This window comes from Neltuma alba, unplaced genomic scaffold (assembly GCF_004799145.2).
Source record: "Neltuma alba isolate B1F8T4 unplaced genomic scaffold, ASM479914v2 tig00010134_pilon, whole genome shotgun sequence".
Taxonomy (NCBI): domain Eukaryota; kingdom Viridiplantae; phylum Streptophyta; class Magnoliopsida; order Fabales; family Fabaceae; genus Neltuma; species Neltuma alba.
This window is the reverse complement of record NW_021635082.1, coordinates 97,602-111,815: the sequence shown is the minus strand read 5'-3', so window position 1 is coordinate 111,815 and position 14,214 is coordinate 97,602.

Sequence of the window (14,214 nt, the reverse complement as noted above, 5' to 3'; positions counted from 1 at the left end):
TAATTAAATTAAGGATGTTAGATAAATAAGTTAATTATAAGAAATATGATATGTTTTTCCTAGAACATTATAATTACCTTCCTTAATATCTTCCATTCTTCTTCTATTATGGTTGAGAGAGTATGTATATGGATAATTTAAAAAATATTGATAAATATGAGAAATATATTTTATAGTTAGGACCAAAATTAACTTGATAATTAGTTTTTATATTAAGAATCAAAAGAGTATAACAGATAAAGCATACGAAAGACTAAACATGGAAGGAAATGCAAATAAGAATAACAATATTCATGCAAGAGGGAAAGAAACATGGTAAGAATTGTAAGTTTTTTACTTGCTTTTTTATTTTTAAAGAGACTTCAACCGTTCAACGTTCTTCGCCGGAGACTCCTTTCCGGCTTCTTCCTAGTAGGCTAGTAGTAAATTCTTAAATAATTCATGTTGAAATAATATAAATAACAAATTGCTACTTTCGGTTCTTAATATAAAACCTTGTTTGACTTTTATTTTGATCCTAAATATAAGATCTCAGTATATTTTGTCTTTCATATTTATATATTTTTTTTCTAAGATAGTCTTTCTAACAATAATAGTTCAAGCTAATACACTTGATTGGTAAGGATATTTTAGGAAAGACAACACATTTATTACAAATAACTAGTTTAACTTCTTTTTTTAATTTCTCCAAATTAGTCAACTAGCTCTTAGAAATAGGATCAGAGGTAGTATAAAATGAAATACTAAGTTGTCTTCCACTTTTAATTTAAATGAACATAATATTTTTTTTATGGAGATGATCCAAATAAAATAAAGTAATTATTCATTTTTAATATTTTCTGGCGCCACAAAAAAAATCTACTTTAAGCTATAATTTCCCCAAGTGATAATGTGATATGATGAGGTCAAGATTTAAAGTCTACAAAGGCCCGCACTTGGTTCCATAATTTCAAAGGAACGGTGCCACACAAGTTAAGGATTTATATTGGATGCTTGTCCACAAGTTAAAGTGCTGCTACAGGATCTCTATGTGATGCACGGATAATATTTAAATTATTCGTTATTAATAAGAGAGCCTTTTTTTTTAAAATAAAAAGTCAATTTTATTCAGTATGAATAAAACGATTACATAGACCGACTAGTCACAGCCCAAGTAAACAAAAGAAGAAGATTGACCTAGAACATCCAAAGCAAGAAAAGAACAGATCAAGCAACGATTTTCAATAATCAACAAGTCCTCATGATTTTATAAGGAGGGGCGAGAGGGGGGAATAAATACAGTACCCCAAACATAATTTGAAGAAAAAATTGCAATAAAATGCCTGTTTGAAAAGTTTATTGCTCATAGGTATCTAAATCAGAGTGTTAATATTGTGTGTACAAACTTTTTACAATACTGGTACTTTTCTATGCATCAAGTACTTCTTTTAATTTTTGGGCAATAAATTTTTTAAACACGTATTTTTCAGCAATTTTTCCTGATTTAAATATATTATTACTTTTCTTTGCCTTTTCTTTTGCTGAGAGATGCATGAAGCTATGAATGAAAAATAAAAGCACACTAGAACGCACAAACAGCGAACCCGAAACAACTCCTCCGTAAATGAAAATTTATGGGATGAAATTTATAGTTTAAAACTATTAAAACTATCAATAATATTTATTACTGACATAAAGAGAGTGAGCAGCAAAAGATTAAATTTAATGGAAGAATGACGGAAATGTTAATATTACAAACATCATCAAAAGTATATTAGCAATTTCAATTTTTTTTTAATTTATTGTGAACCTAATGATGGAGGAAAAAGAAGAAAAGCAGATAAAAATTTGAGCAAAAAGAAGTCCTTCTTATTTACGGGAAAAAAAAATCAAATTTGAAATTAATAAAATTATAATTTTTTAAGATATTCAATATGAATGCTTCAAAATCTAATAAATGGTAATATGGACTGAAAAAATAACTAAAAAAGGTTTTGATCTAAATATTATAATAGATAAAGCATATGAAAGACTAAACATGGAAGGAAACGCAAATAACAAAACATAACAATATTCATACAAGAGGGAAAGAAAAATAGTAAGAATTAGAAGCTTTTATCTTCTTCTTTTTTTCAAGAGGCTTCAGCATTCTTTGCCGGAGACTCTTCTTTTCGGTTTTTGTATTTTTCTTATGGAATTGAAATGAGGGGAACTTAGGCTTTGTTTGGTTCAACGGAAGAGAGGGGAGGGGAGGGGAAGTTAATTAAAGGAAGGGGAGGAGAGGGGAATGAAGGTCGTAGTTTTGTTTGGTTGGAGGGGAAGGGAAGAGAGGGGAGATTTCTTGTTTGGTTCATAAGAGGAGGAGAGGGGAGGTAATTATAAATTGACAAATATGCATTTATCTCTGTATTTAGACTAATTTATTTTTTATTACAATATTATATCAAAATTATTATTTCTTAATTTGTCAATTTTAAAAAAAACCAATTACCTCACTTACATGAGATAAAAAAAATGATAAAACTAAAAAAAGATTATGACATGCACGTTATGATATATATATATATATATATATTAATATATATGCATGTTATCTGAGATTATAATACACACACGCCATCATATATAATTATAATACACACATATTATGATATGCATATATTAATATATATGATATGCATATATTATATAATTATAATATTATATTATCATTATCAAATATTATTAGTGGCTAAAAAGAGAAAGAAGTGAAAAAAAGATTTTTAATAAGATGGACAAACTTAAAATATTGAAAAATTAATATGGGTAGTTTGATTAATATTAGACATAATATCTCTCTCCCTTCCAAAAAGTCCCAAATTTGGAGGGGAGCATGGGGAGGGGAGGAGAGCACTAAAAGACAAATTTCTCTCCTCCTCTTCCCTTTATTTTTCCCAACCAAATACACTTGTCCCCTCCCCTCCCCTCCCCTCCCCTCACCTCAACAACTCTCCAACCAAACAAAATCTTAGGAAAAAAGGAGCAATGAAGTTGTGAAGAAGACTTTGTTTGAGCAATGAAAGGCAAACTGATAGAATGACTTTGTTTCAAAGAGATGAAATGATTTTCTTTTCTTTTCTTTTTAAAAAATCAAGTCAACTTCGAAGTCTTCCTATATGTCCGTCCTATGTGGAATTAGATACCTCAATAATTACTCCTGATGCTATTTACAAGACACTTTTATATTTTAAAACTGATTGACCATGTATTAAAATTTAATGACTTTTGAGCTGTATTCTGTTTAATATGCACTCTATATTTTAGTAACATTTTTCCTATAATAATAAACAAATGGAACAATTGTAGGGTCATATAAAAAATTTAATAATAAATAAGACTAAAAAATACATTACCTCTATCTTATAAACAGTATCATAATTCAAAAAAATACTCTTCTAATTCTATTTATAACGTAAAAAAAAATACTATTTATAAATCACTTTATTAAATTTTTCATATCAATAAATAATTTTAATTTTAATTTATTATTATATAGTATAAACTTTGTTTTTATGAAAATAATATATATTAAATAAAAATAAAATTAAAAAATTGTTAAAGCATATCTCTTTGATACGTCTCATCTGCATCCTTGCCTAAAGGGGTGTTTGGTAAAACCAAAACCTAGGTTTTAGAATCACTTTTCCGCAAAACGAGGTAACCTTCTCCACATATTTACTTCGTAATCCGTAAAAGCACTTCTGAAATCATGGTTTGGTTTCTATCCAAACACCCCCTAAAGCGAAGTGGCTGCCAGCAGTTTAATAGGGTCATTGCTGGCAAGTCGTCGCTCCTTCTTTTTTTTTTTTTTTTGGTGAAAGAAAGGGGCCAAGCCCAACCATTACATGACAACTATTCTTCTCGGGGTTTCAAAGCCAGACGCATCCATCTTGACGAGTTCTTCAATCCAGCCAGGTGGGGTCGTCCAAGTAAGGCGTCTTGCGTTCATCTCATGACTCATCGCTGCAAGCTTATCAGCGACCTGATTTCCCTCTTTGAAGACGTGATTAAATTCAACCTGCCATTGCAACTTAAGAAGGTCCTTCAGTTTTCTAGAGATCAGGTAACTGCCCTTAATTCTAGCCTCTTGCTTGATTTCTTGGATTATCTAATCTGCATCACACTCTACTTCTATCTTCTCGAAACCCATTTGCCTGCATAATAGTAGCCCTTCAATAATCCCCCAAGCTTCGGCCTGTCTAATGTCACATTTCTCCAGTTTCACTGTAAAACCACACAGCCACTCTCCACAATCTCCCCTTATGACTCCTCCGCATCCTACTTCCCCTTTATGGTTAATGCTTCCATCAGTATTAAGCTTGCACCAATATTTTTTTAGGGGTGAGTCGTCGCTCCTTCTAAAAGGAGATGCATATAGGTTCGGAAGGGACGAAGAGTAGATGGCCAAAGAAAAAAAAGGCGAGGACCCATTGAGGGAAAATAAGAAAATAAAAAAACAAAACGAAATACTGTGATATTATTAAGAGGAGGGTAAAGTGGTCAATTTGCAATATTTTGTTCTTTCAATATAATTATAATTTTTAGATCCTCTACTATAAATTTTCCTATTTTCTTCTTCAAGACTGCTTGTAAAATAACTGTATAGCACGCTATAAATTAAACATAATAATTAGAATGTATTTTCATTCATGACAATCATGCCAAGGCAACAAATTATTCTCTCAAAAAGTTTCACCTTCATTTCCATCTCTAGTTTTTATTCTAGCTTTACGCCAAGTTATCACGGCGTAAGATGTAACCCAAAAAGTTAGATGAAAATAATATATTAATATAGAGTTAAGCTGTATCTAGCACTCTAGAATAATTTTTAAGGCATATCTAACATTTTAAAATATTCTTCCAATCAGATATAATATTACTCAAAACCAACTCAATAATATTAGATATGACATAGCTCTATGTATAAAAATCATGAATAACAATGCATCTAGAGGTGCTATAAAAAATTCTACTATCTCTTGTCCTTAATACAATAGCTACATAATTAATTTGGGAAGATTAAAAAAATTAATTAAGTTGATTAATTATGAAAAATGTGTGTTGACTACACTAAAATATCATCTTTAGTCACATGTGTTGAAACTATCCTTTGAAGAACCCTTAAAATTAATAAAGATATTTTGAAAAAAAAATTATAAATTTAAAAGATAAAGTGGATTGTGATTTTATATTTATAACTAAATTCAATCTCTAACTAAATAATTTATAATATAAACATCTCGCATTGATCTTACCTTGCTCTGTTTTAAAGCAAGTGAACAGAGCTTTCTTTGTTGTTTGAATAATAATAATAATTCAATAACTTAATATTCAAAAGTAAACAATTAATATATATATATATATATATATATCAGCTGTAGTTAAGTGATCCTAAAATAATTTAAGATATTTGCCTTATTCCGAGAACTGGGGGGAAAATAAGTTCAATCATTCATGCCTCAAATATTTTTTAACATGATATGGAAACACGTGGAAAATGAGGTAAAATAAAGAATTTAAACACTTCTTAGTATAGTAAAAAAATGAAAAAAAAAAAAAGTAAAATTCTGCCGGCTCATCGCCCAACCCAAACCACATGTTCCCAAACAGTGGGCATGCAACAGAGGAGTTAAAAAAGGGGTCAACTTTCTATCCCTTGCTTCTTTAAACAATAGTCCTTTTTTTTTTTTTCAACCTTTTGGTAACTAAGATTATGAATATCTTCCACTGAAAATAAAAAATGCTCCTATGATACTATTTATAAGCATTTATTAATAAGTTTACATAAACTGAGAAAGTTAACTGAAAATAGTTATTTCTTGAAAAATATTAAAATTGTCCTCAATAAAAGTCATCAATTGGAAGAGTTTGTTTAATTAATGTGAAAATTTTATAATTAATAGGGGATATTATGCGTAAAAAAAACTGATGGTCCAAACAAAACGTGCTATATTATGAACCTTTTCAAGCATGGAAACTTGGAAAGAGAGAAATCTTAAGAGTTAAAAATATAGTCGAACCTGACCTCAATCTTGGGAGAACATTCATACCACTAAATTATATGATTGGCATAAGCTATTTTCCTTCGTATTGCATATGCTGTAAATGTTTTTTTTTTGTTGCTTTCCACAGTATAGATTTTGTAATAAATGTCGAGGAACACTTTCTCTCCCCATTCGTGTGCGTGTTCTAGTCTTATGAAATGAATTGACATTTTCACCCAAAAAAAAACGTAAGAAAATTCTTGGAGAAATTACAAAAAAAGATCTTGAAATTACAAAAACACAGATATGGACCCTTGACAATTTTACTTTGGGTTTTGTCAAAACCCAAAATGAAGTTGTTAAGGGTCCCTATCTACGTTTTTACAATTTCAAGGTCTTTTTTTTGCAATGTTCCTAAAATTCTTTTCATCAAAAATAATGGTTTTATGGATGCAATATAAAGAATTAAAGATGTCATCATCACATGACGTTGAGGTCACCATAATGCCCTTTTTGTGTTCGGTGAATTTGCCTTGCTCACTTGTACGATGCCATTCTCAGTATCTACGTTTTTACAATTTCAAGGTCTTTTTTTTGCAATGTTCCTAAAATTCTTTTCATCAAAAATAATGGTTTTATGGATGCAATATAAAGAATTAAAGATGTCATCATCACGTGACGTTGAGGTCACCATAATGCCCTTTTTGTGTTCGGTGAATTTGCCTCGCTCACTTGTACGATGCCATTCTCAGTATCCCATTAAGAACAGGGGAAAGACATAGGTTTAGCACTTTTTAAGATGACAAGAACATGAGAACGGATCTATTGAGTGCTCGGTTCATTTGTAGACAGAAGTTGTGAGTGATTCTTGACTTTGACTGCCTCTTCTAATTTGATCATATAAACGATCTCTTGGAGCCCAGTAACATTGAGAGCTTGATCGGTCTGAGCAAAAGGAGGTGAAGTCATTACATTGGAAGACGATTTCTGACTTTGTTATATGAAAGTGAACATGTCATATGAAACCTAGTCAAATTTAATCAGAAAAATATGAAGGGAACCTTAAATTGGTAGGTTTATTGAGACAGAGAGAGAAAACAACTATGTATTAGAGATTGGCTGCCACTAACACACCGTATTGTATATATAATCTTATTTGGGGAAATAGTAAAAGAATGTCATTAGAAAACAATGTTTCCTGCAAACTTCTAATTAAAGTAAATCATCTCATCACAAAATAACTTCAAAAAGAGAGTGTGTATTGATCAGTTAATTCAAATGGCAAATGCAAAATAGAGACAACAGAGTGTGTATGCATTTATAACTTCTTCTGTATTGTTTTTATTGAAGGAAATTTCTTTTAGTATTTTCTGGTTGATCCAACCGACATTCCAGTAGATGTAAAGAGAATCACAGCATGATCAAATCAGTGATCACATACCAATTGATCTTTAATTAGATTATAACTTTGTCATTTTCGGCATCGCAGAAATAACATTCTTGTCAAAACAGAGTCATAGCTTTATGGTTGTGGAGTCTTGTGGTGTTTCATGATCACAAACCATAAAATCATTGAAACATCTGATACTAAACATGAAAGAAATATCAATATCCTATTTAATGGACTTGAGAGATAACAAGATTTGGTAACTGCCTAATATGTAGTCTTTCTAGAGCAGGGAAATCAATGCAAGTTCTTTTTTTGTGTTTTTTTTTCCTCACCAAAAAATCAATGCAAGTTCTCATACTTTGGTTCTTATCACATAAATGGTCTTTATGATAGCTTCAGCTTTGGACAGTCGGTATTGAGTTGTGTGAGATCAAAGCAGAGGAGCTTCAAAGTAGGGAGATCAAAGCGCAGCTCATCATGTTGATTCTGTTTTGCTGAAATATCCTCATGATGGTATTTCCCCACAATATATGTTAGTTCAGGAGCATCTTTAACTGTCCCACAATGTAAGTTTTTAATTTCTCTAGACATTATGGATGGAAATTTCTTTGCACTCCCTGATTTCTAGTTTCTGCAACTTTGAAAATATGCAGTAGTAGTATCAACATTTCAATTTCAAGCCCTTTTTCTTCTTGAAATAATTAACAAAGTATAATTCATAAGATAGACACTTGAACAAAAACAGTCAGGCAAGTAGTATAACATACTAGTAGGTTTCTGTGATCAAGCGATCTATATTCAGAAACAACAATATTATTCTCATAAAATAAACAGTAGCATCAAATTGTTTTCTATCTACTCCACATCAGGAGTCCACTCTTAAATAAGTGATTATGCTTGAACTGGGAGAAATCTCACTGGAGAAAAACCCAGACTTGAACTACACCTAATTCTTATGCGTTTCATGGTCTATATCAGTAATAGCAGTAATCAGTCTTTCATGAAAATAAAACAGAACATGAAGAACACAAATAGTTGCTAAAATCCAAAAGGCCTATATTTAGCAGCAATTATCTCCCAACATTGTTGCCTTCGTTCTATGATATCTTGACGTTCTTTTAAAAGATGAGCATGACGAGCCATAACATTGGCATGCTCTTGTTGAGCCACCTGTGCCACTCTTGCAGCCTCAATTTCCTCATGACGAATAGCTTTAAGCATTGCCTCACTGCCCTTCAGATCATTGTCTAAACCCTCTAGAACATTTTGGATGCTATCAACTCCACATATCTCACCATAAAAAACCTTGTTCTTTATGGACTCAATCCAATCCTTGTCAAAACCCAAAAGATAAGCATCCTTCAAATGCTCAACCAGCATCCTCTTGTCTGCCTCGGTGATAGTGAAAGGAGTCCTGGTGGTTAGAATGTTCAAGATATCAAGCAATACCCTGTAGGACATGTATAACACTCGAGCGCTTCGATCTTTTGTAGAGAGCCGAAGTTGTGGGTGAGTCTCAAGTGCCTTTGCAAATATTAAATGCTCAAAACCCTCCAACTTCATCATATCGACTATTTCTTGTACTCCAGAAATAGTTGAAGCTTGATTATTGGCTTCCAGAAGAGAAGGCATTATCTCTATAGGTATAGAAAATGGTGGCAATGACAACTTTGTATCCTCAACAACATTTGATTTTGTCCCATCATGAATGAAAGTCTCAGGCTTCTCCTTCAATAAAGATCTCTTTACTTTTACCTCGTTTTGACGATGTGGTAAAGTTATCAAGCCACCTGTGAAGCCAAAAATAAGCCATCGATGATATATTTATAAATGAGAGAAAACACTATTCCTTTTGGCTTTGGAGTTAATTGAGGAAATTGTTTTGATTTTAAATATAAGATTTCAATCTTCTATATGTTTCAAACATTTGTTATTTTTATCACAAACTACCCTAACTACTTACGTTACAATCAACTACGGTAATTTTTTTATATAAATGATTAATTTCTTTACAAATAATTAACTTGACTATTTTTCTTAGTATATATATGAATTAGTTATTAAACTCCTATGTTTAAGACTACAAAGGGTAATATTTTACCTTCTCTTCCCTCTTCCTCTTTCTCGTGAGATTGTATATCATGTACTGTTGTTTCTTGTTGTGATTGTGGTTCCATCATGATTGTTTCTTTCTTCTCTTTCGCCCCAAGCTCAACCTGTGTGAAGGATAAATAAAAGCCGAAAGTCTGAACCACATATAGCATGGATAAAGAATAATAATTTACAGGTAAATGATAATAATCTCACTTTTAAAGATGCCTTTTGTGAATCAGTTCTATTCAGAACACTTGGATTCTCTTCTTTGTCATTCTGCGAAAAAAGAAAAGAATTAGTTTGCATTTTGTAGTAGCTTTATTTACTTCCATTCTTAGGAAGAAATGCTGTTTTAAACTAGTTTTTTTATGGTTATTTTGACCAATATCTCAAATAAATATAATGGGAAAAGATGGAGAAATTCCAACTAAAGAATTTAATTATTGATAGGTCCTACTTACGTATCAATATGTTATGGTATTTACATGTCATCTGGTAATATATTGTCATAGACCTATTAATGATTAAAAAGAAATATTTCTCCTTTACCTATTGTTTAGTGTTCTACCTGAAAAAGGATATGTTTAACTTTATAGTAATCTGCTTGATCAACAACCCAAATAGATATAAAACAAACAAATAAATAAAGAGATAAGGTAAGACATAGTGATTTTCTTATGACATTTATGGTAAAAGAAATGATGTTTTGCTTCAAAATAACTTTGAAATAAAGAAAGAAAATGAATGTGCTCGTACCAGCAGTGAATGGCAGCATACGATTAAGTAAAGCTTGTGGATATAATCATGTTAGTGACAAATGAAAGTAATAAGATGCCATTAACAAAAATAATATATGTGTATATATAAGCCACTGAAATGAGATATACCATTGTGAAATTTAAGGAACCAATTGTGGATTGTTGTGGTTCCATGGCTTGTCTTCCATTTAAATGGGGAGAAAGATTCTGCTCTGCCTCTTCCCCAACTTCAGAATCTTGATTTTGAGAGTGATCAGAAAGCTGAGTAGTTGTAGTTTCTACAGACACATAATAATTTTCAATTTGGATTCATGACTAACTTCTCTGAATGCATAGCATAAAAAAGAAAATTTGGAACAATCATGTACTATGAAAGATTTTTCTAGTTTTTTATATTAAAATTGACATGATGTACTTTTCATGTGTGAGTGTAAATATATTTAAATAATACTCTTATTCTTTTTGTGTGCTAGGTTACCTGGGTCAACTCTTAAATTATCGCTTCCACTTGAGACAATGGCACGGCCAAGGGATTTGTCAGAAACTTGAGCATCATCTACAACATTAGGAGTTTACTGGTTAGTGGTTTCAACATCATTTTGAATATTTCTTCCTAAATTAATGGAATAATGTTGGAATGAAAACAATCCAAAATATAATTGGAAAAGCAAATAAAGATGTATAATGGTAGAATCACCAAGGTAGAGACTAGAGTCTTCCTTAAGGTCAGTGACACTCCTTGTGGCAAGATTTGCTTATGCTACATATGAATAAAACTTGAATGAAATGTCACTATAAGATCACAACAGAGAAACTCACCATTGGAAGGTTTGGAGAGAACGGATGAAAGAGTTTGATCGAGGCTTGTTGAAGCTTTTGTTGACATAGGACTTAATGACAAGATTGCCTCAGAAGCTTGCTCGCTTGAAATAATTGTTACAGGTGGCATAGCTAGGTCATCTATGAAAAAATGATTATTATATCAAACCAAAGGATGAAATACCCGTTTAAAGAAAGCATTAAGTACCATCATTAGAGGCTCTAGGCTTCTCCTTTGGTAAAGAACTGCTAGACTTCACGCCACTTCGAGTACGTCGAGATGTTATCAAGCTCTCTGTAAAACCCAAAATAAATAACTAGTACTTTCTACAAAACTAACATATCAATATTTTACCTTCTTCTTCTCCTTCTTCTTCTCCTTCTTCTCCTTCTTCTTCTTCTCTTCTTCTTCTTCTTCTCCTTCTCCTTCTTCTCCTTCTTCTTCTCTTCTTCTTCTCTCTTCTTCTTCTTCTTCTTCTTCTTCTTCTTCTTCTTCTTCTTCTTCTCCTTCTTCTTCTTCTTTCTCTTTGAAACTTTTGGCACTTGCATAAGTGTTGTCTCTTGTAGGAAGAACATTGATGTTGGGACTTGTATGAGTTGGTGCCTCCTATTAGAAACCAACAGCCATTTACAAAAAAAAAAAAAAAAAGATGATAAATTAGTGTGGTTGTTTTCTTTGTACTCTAACCAACAACCCAATATATAAAAAGAAGCTTTTAGGGGGTGTTTGGCAAAACCAAAACCACGGTTTCAGAATCACTTTTCCGCAAAACGAGGTAACCTCCTTTACATATTTACTTCGTAATCCGTAAAAGTACTTCTGAAACCATAGTTTGGTTTCTATCCAAACACCCCCTTTAAGTCTTAAAATTTTTTTGAGTCCAATGATAAAATTGCCATTTTTTTTCGCAATTTTAATGTTATACCCGCTTCAATAGTTTTCTTTGTTGGGTCATAAACAGTGCAAGTTTAAAAAAAAAAAAAAAGAAGTATAAAATGTTGGATTCCCTTCTAGTTCATTATTTAGCATGGCCGGTACTTCAAACAAGACTTCACTTAGTTCATGTCAAAAGCATCAAAAATTCACGCACGCACGCGCGCTTTAACTGACTAACTATATTTATGGGCATTAGAGATTATATTTGGCATTTTAAATATCCCCTTCAAATTATATGTTTTTCTTCTAGCAAATAGAATTTTTTTTATACAAAAGAAAACACAATTGGGTTCGTATGACAATTTTAAAGCACAAAAAGAACATTATTGTATAATAGAGACATAGATAAAGAATAAAAATCTATAACTAAAGGACAATTAATCCCAGCTTCGGTGATACCTTTTTTAAATCGGTTCTAATTATTGTCCATGGAAAAGAATTAATTTATTAGCTAATATCTAGCAGTAATGGTGACATTTGAATTTTGAATACTGATTAAAAAAGTTAAGTTGACCTAAAAGTTAAAAAATATAGTGAATTTAAGAGCAAAACTGTAAATAAGAGAAAATATAGATCAAAATTATAATTAGGAAAAAATGCCCAAAAATTAGAGAGAAGCTTCCAAAAGTAGAGAAAAGATTTTCAAAGCATATTTGAGGTTTGGGGACATTATTTAAAAGCTAAAGTATATATTTAGTCTCTTAATTTTATACAATGTTTCAATTTGATCCCTTAACTTTAAAAAATATATTTTGTCTTTTAACTGAAAAATCATTAGGCTTATATGATAATTTTTTGTAACAATCATGGTTATTTTTAAAATTAATATGTTAAGTTGTTAACATTTGAGAATTCTTTTATCAATATTTAAGATCTCAATGTCATTATTTTTTGTTAACAATTTTAGAATTAAAGAATTAAAAGTATACTTTTTAAGTTAAGGGGTTAAATTAAAATTATGTATAAATTTAAAGGATTAAATGAATACTTTGTCTCTATTTAAAATTTAAATGTCTCAAAAATGAATTATATATCAGTCAAAAAGCCTATTTTGTATCAGAATTTAAGGAAATAAAAAGAAAAATAATTATTAAAATTATTCTAGGACTAGGAATATTGCGAAAAATATTATGAAATATTCTTTTGAGAATTTATAAATATTTTGAGGAGGCTTATATTTTTAAAAAATGACTTAATAATTTTAAAACTAATTTATGGATAATAAGGGCCCATTTTTCCAAAAATTGAATTACAAATAGTTCGAGACTAATGTTCAGCATAAAAATTTGAGGAACAAAATTACTTTTGTAGCCAGAGAAACTTAAAATAAATCTTCATAAAATGTGTCCCAGATTAATTTTTAAAATTTATTAGAAAAATTTAGCACTGATAGTGATGGGCACAGGGGCAATTTCATCACATCCGGCCTAAAAAGGAAATTGGGCCAATACATAACCCAACTTACTGCACATGGTGCACTAAGTCCAAAAAGAAGAGCATCAGATTTGTTGGGTTGGGATTCATGAAATGGCAAAATAAGAAGCTCATGAGGTAAGCTTGCAATATGGATGAGCGGTTTAAATCATACTCAGAAGATGGATTAAAGATTGTGAGTTGATTTTATTCCATGCATGTTGATTTTGTGTGAGAAGAGGTGGATTTTTGTATCTAGGGTTTCTGTTTCACGAGAGTATTATTTGAATTCTCCTATGGGATCTGAAATCTGGAATTGAAAAGCTGAATTTTTGCCACTGTTATAATGTTTAATTATGTACTAAATTTATATTTAAGTAGTTGGAATAGGGAGAATCAAAGAGAAGTCTCAAAATGTATAAAAGAGATTTCCAAAGCATATTTGAGTCTTACAAATATTATGTAAAATTTAAATGTCTCAAATATGAACTATTGGTCAAAAAGCCTATTTCGGTTGAGAATTTAAAGAAATTAAAGAAATTAGGTGGGAACTAAAATATAGTATACACCTAAAGGCTTCAAGGTAGAATTGAAACCAAGTTTTATTCTCCTCCCTTCTTCGGTCAAATTAATTGGAAAAGAGAGAATTAGGTTTGGTTGAATCTAAAGTCTAAACCCCTTAACGTATTTAAAAGAGGAGTTTATGAATCTGGAAAATTTTAAAATGTAAACTTTGATTCTTATCCCCTCTTTGGACAGCACCGTTTAGATGTTCATTGAATTAAAAATTTTGTGGCTCAG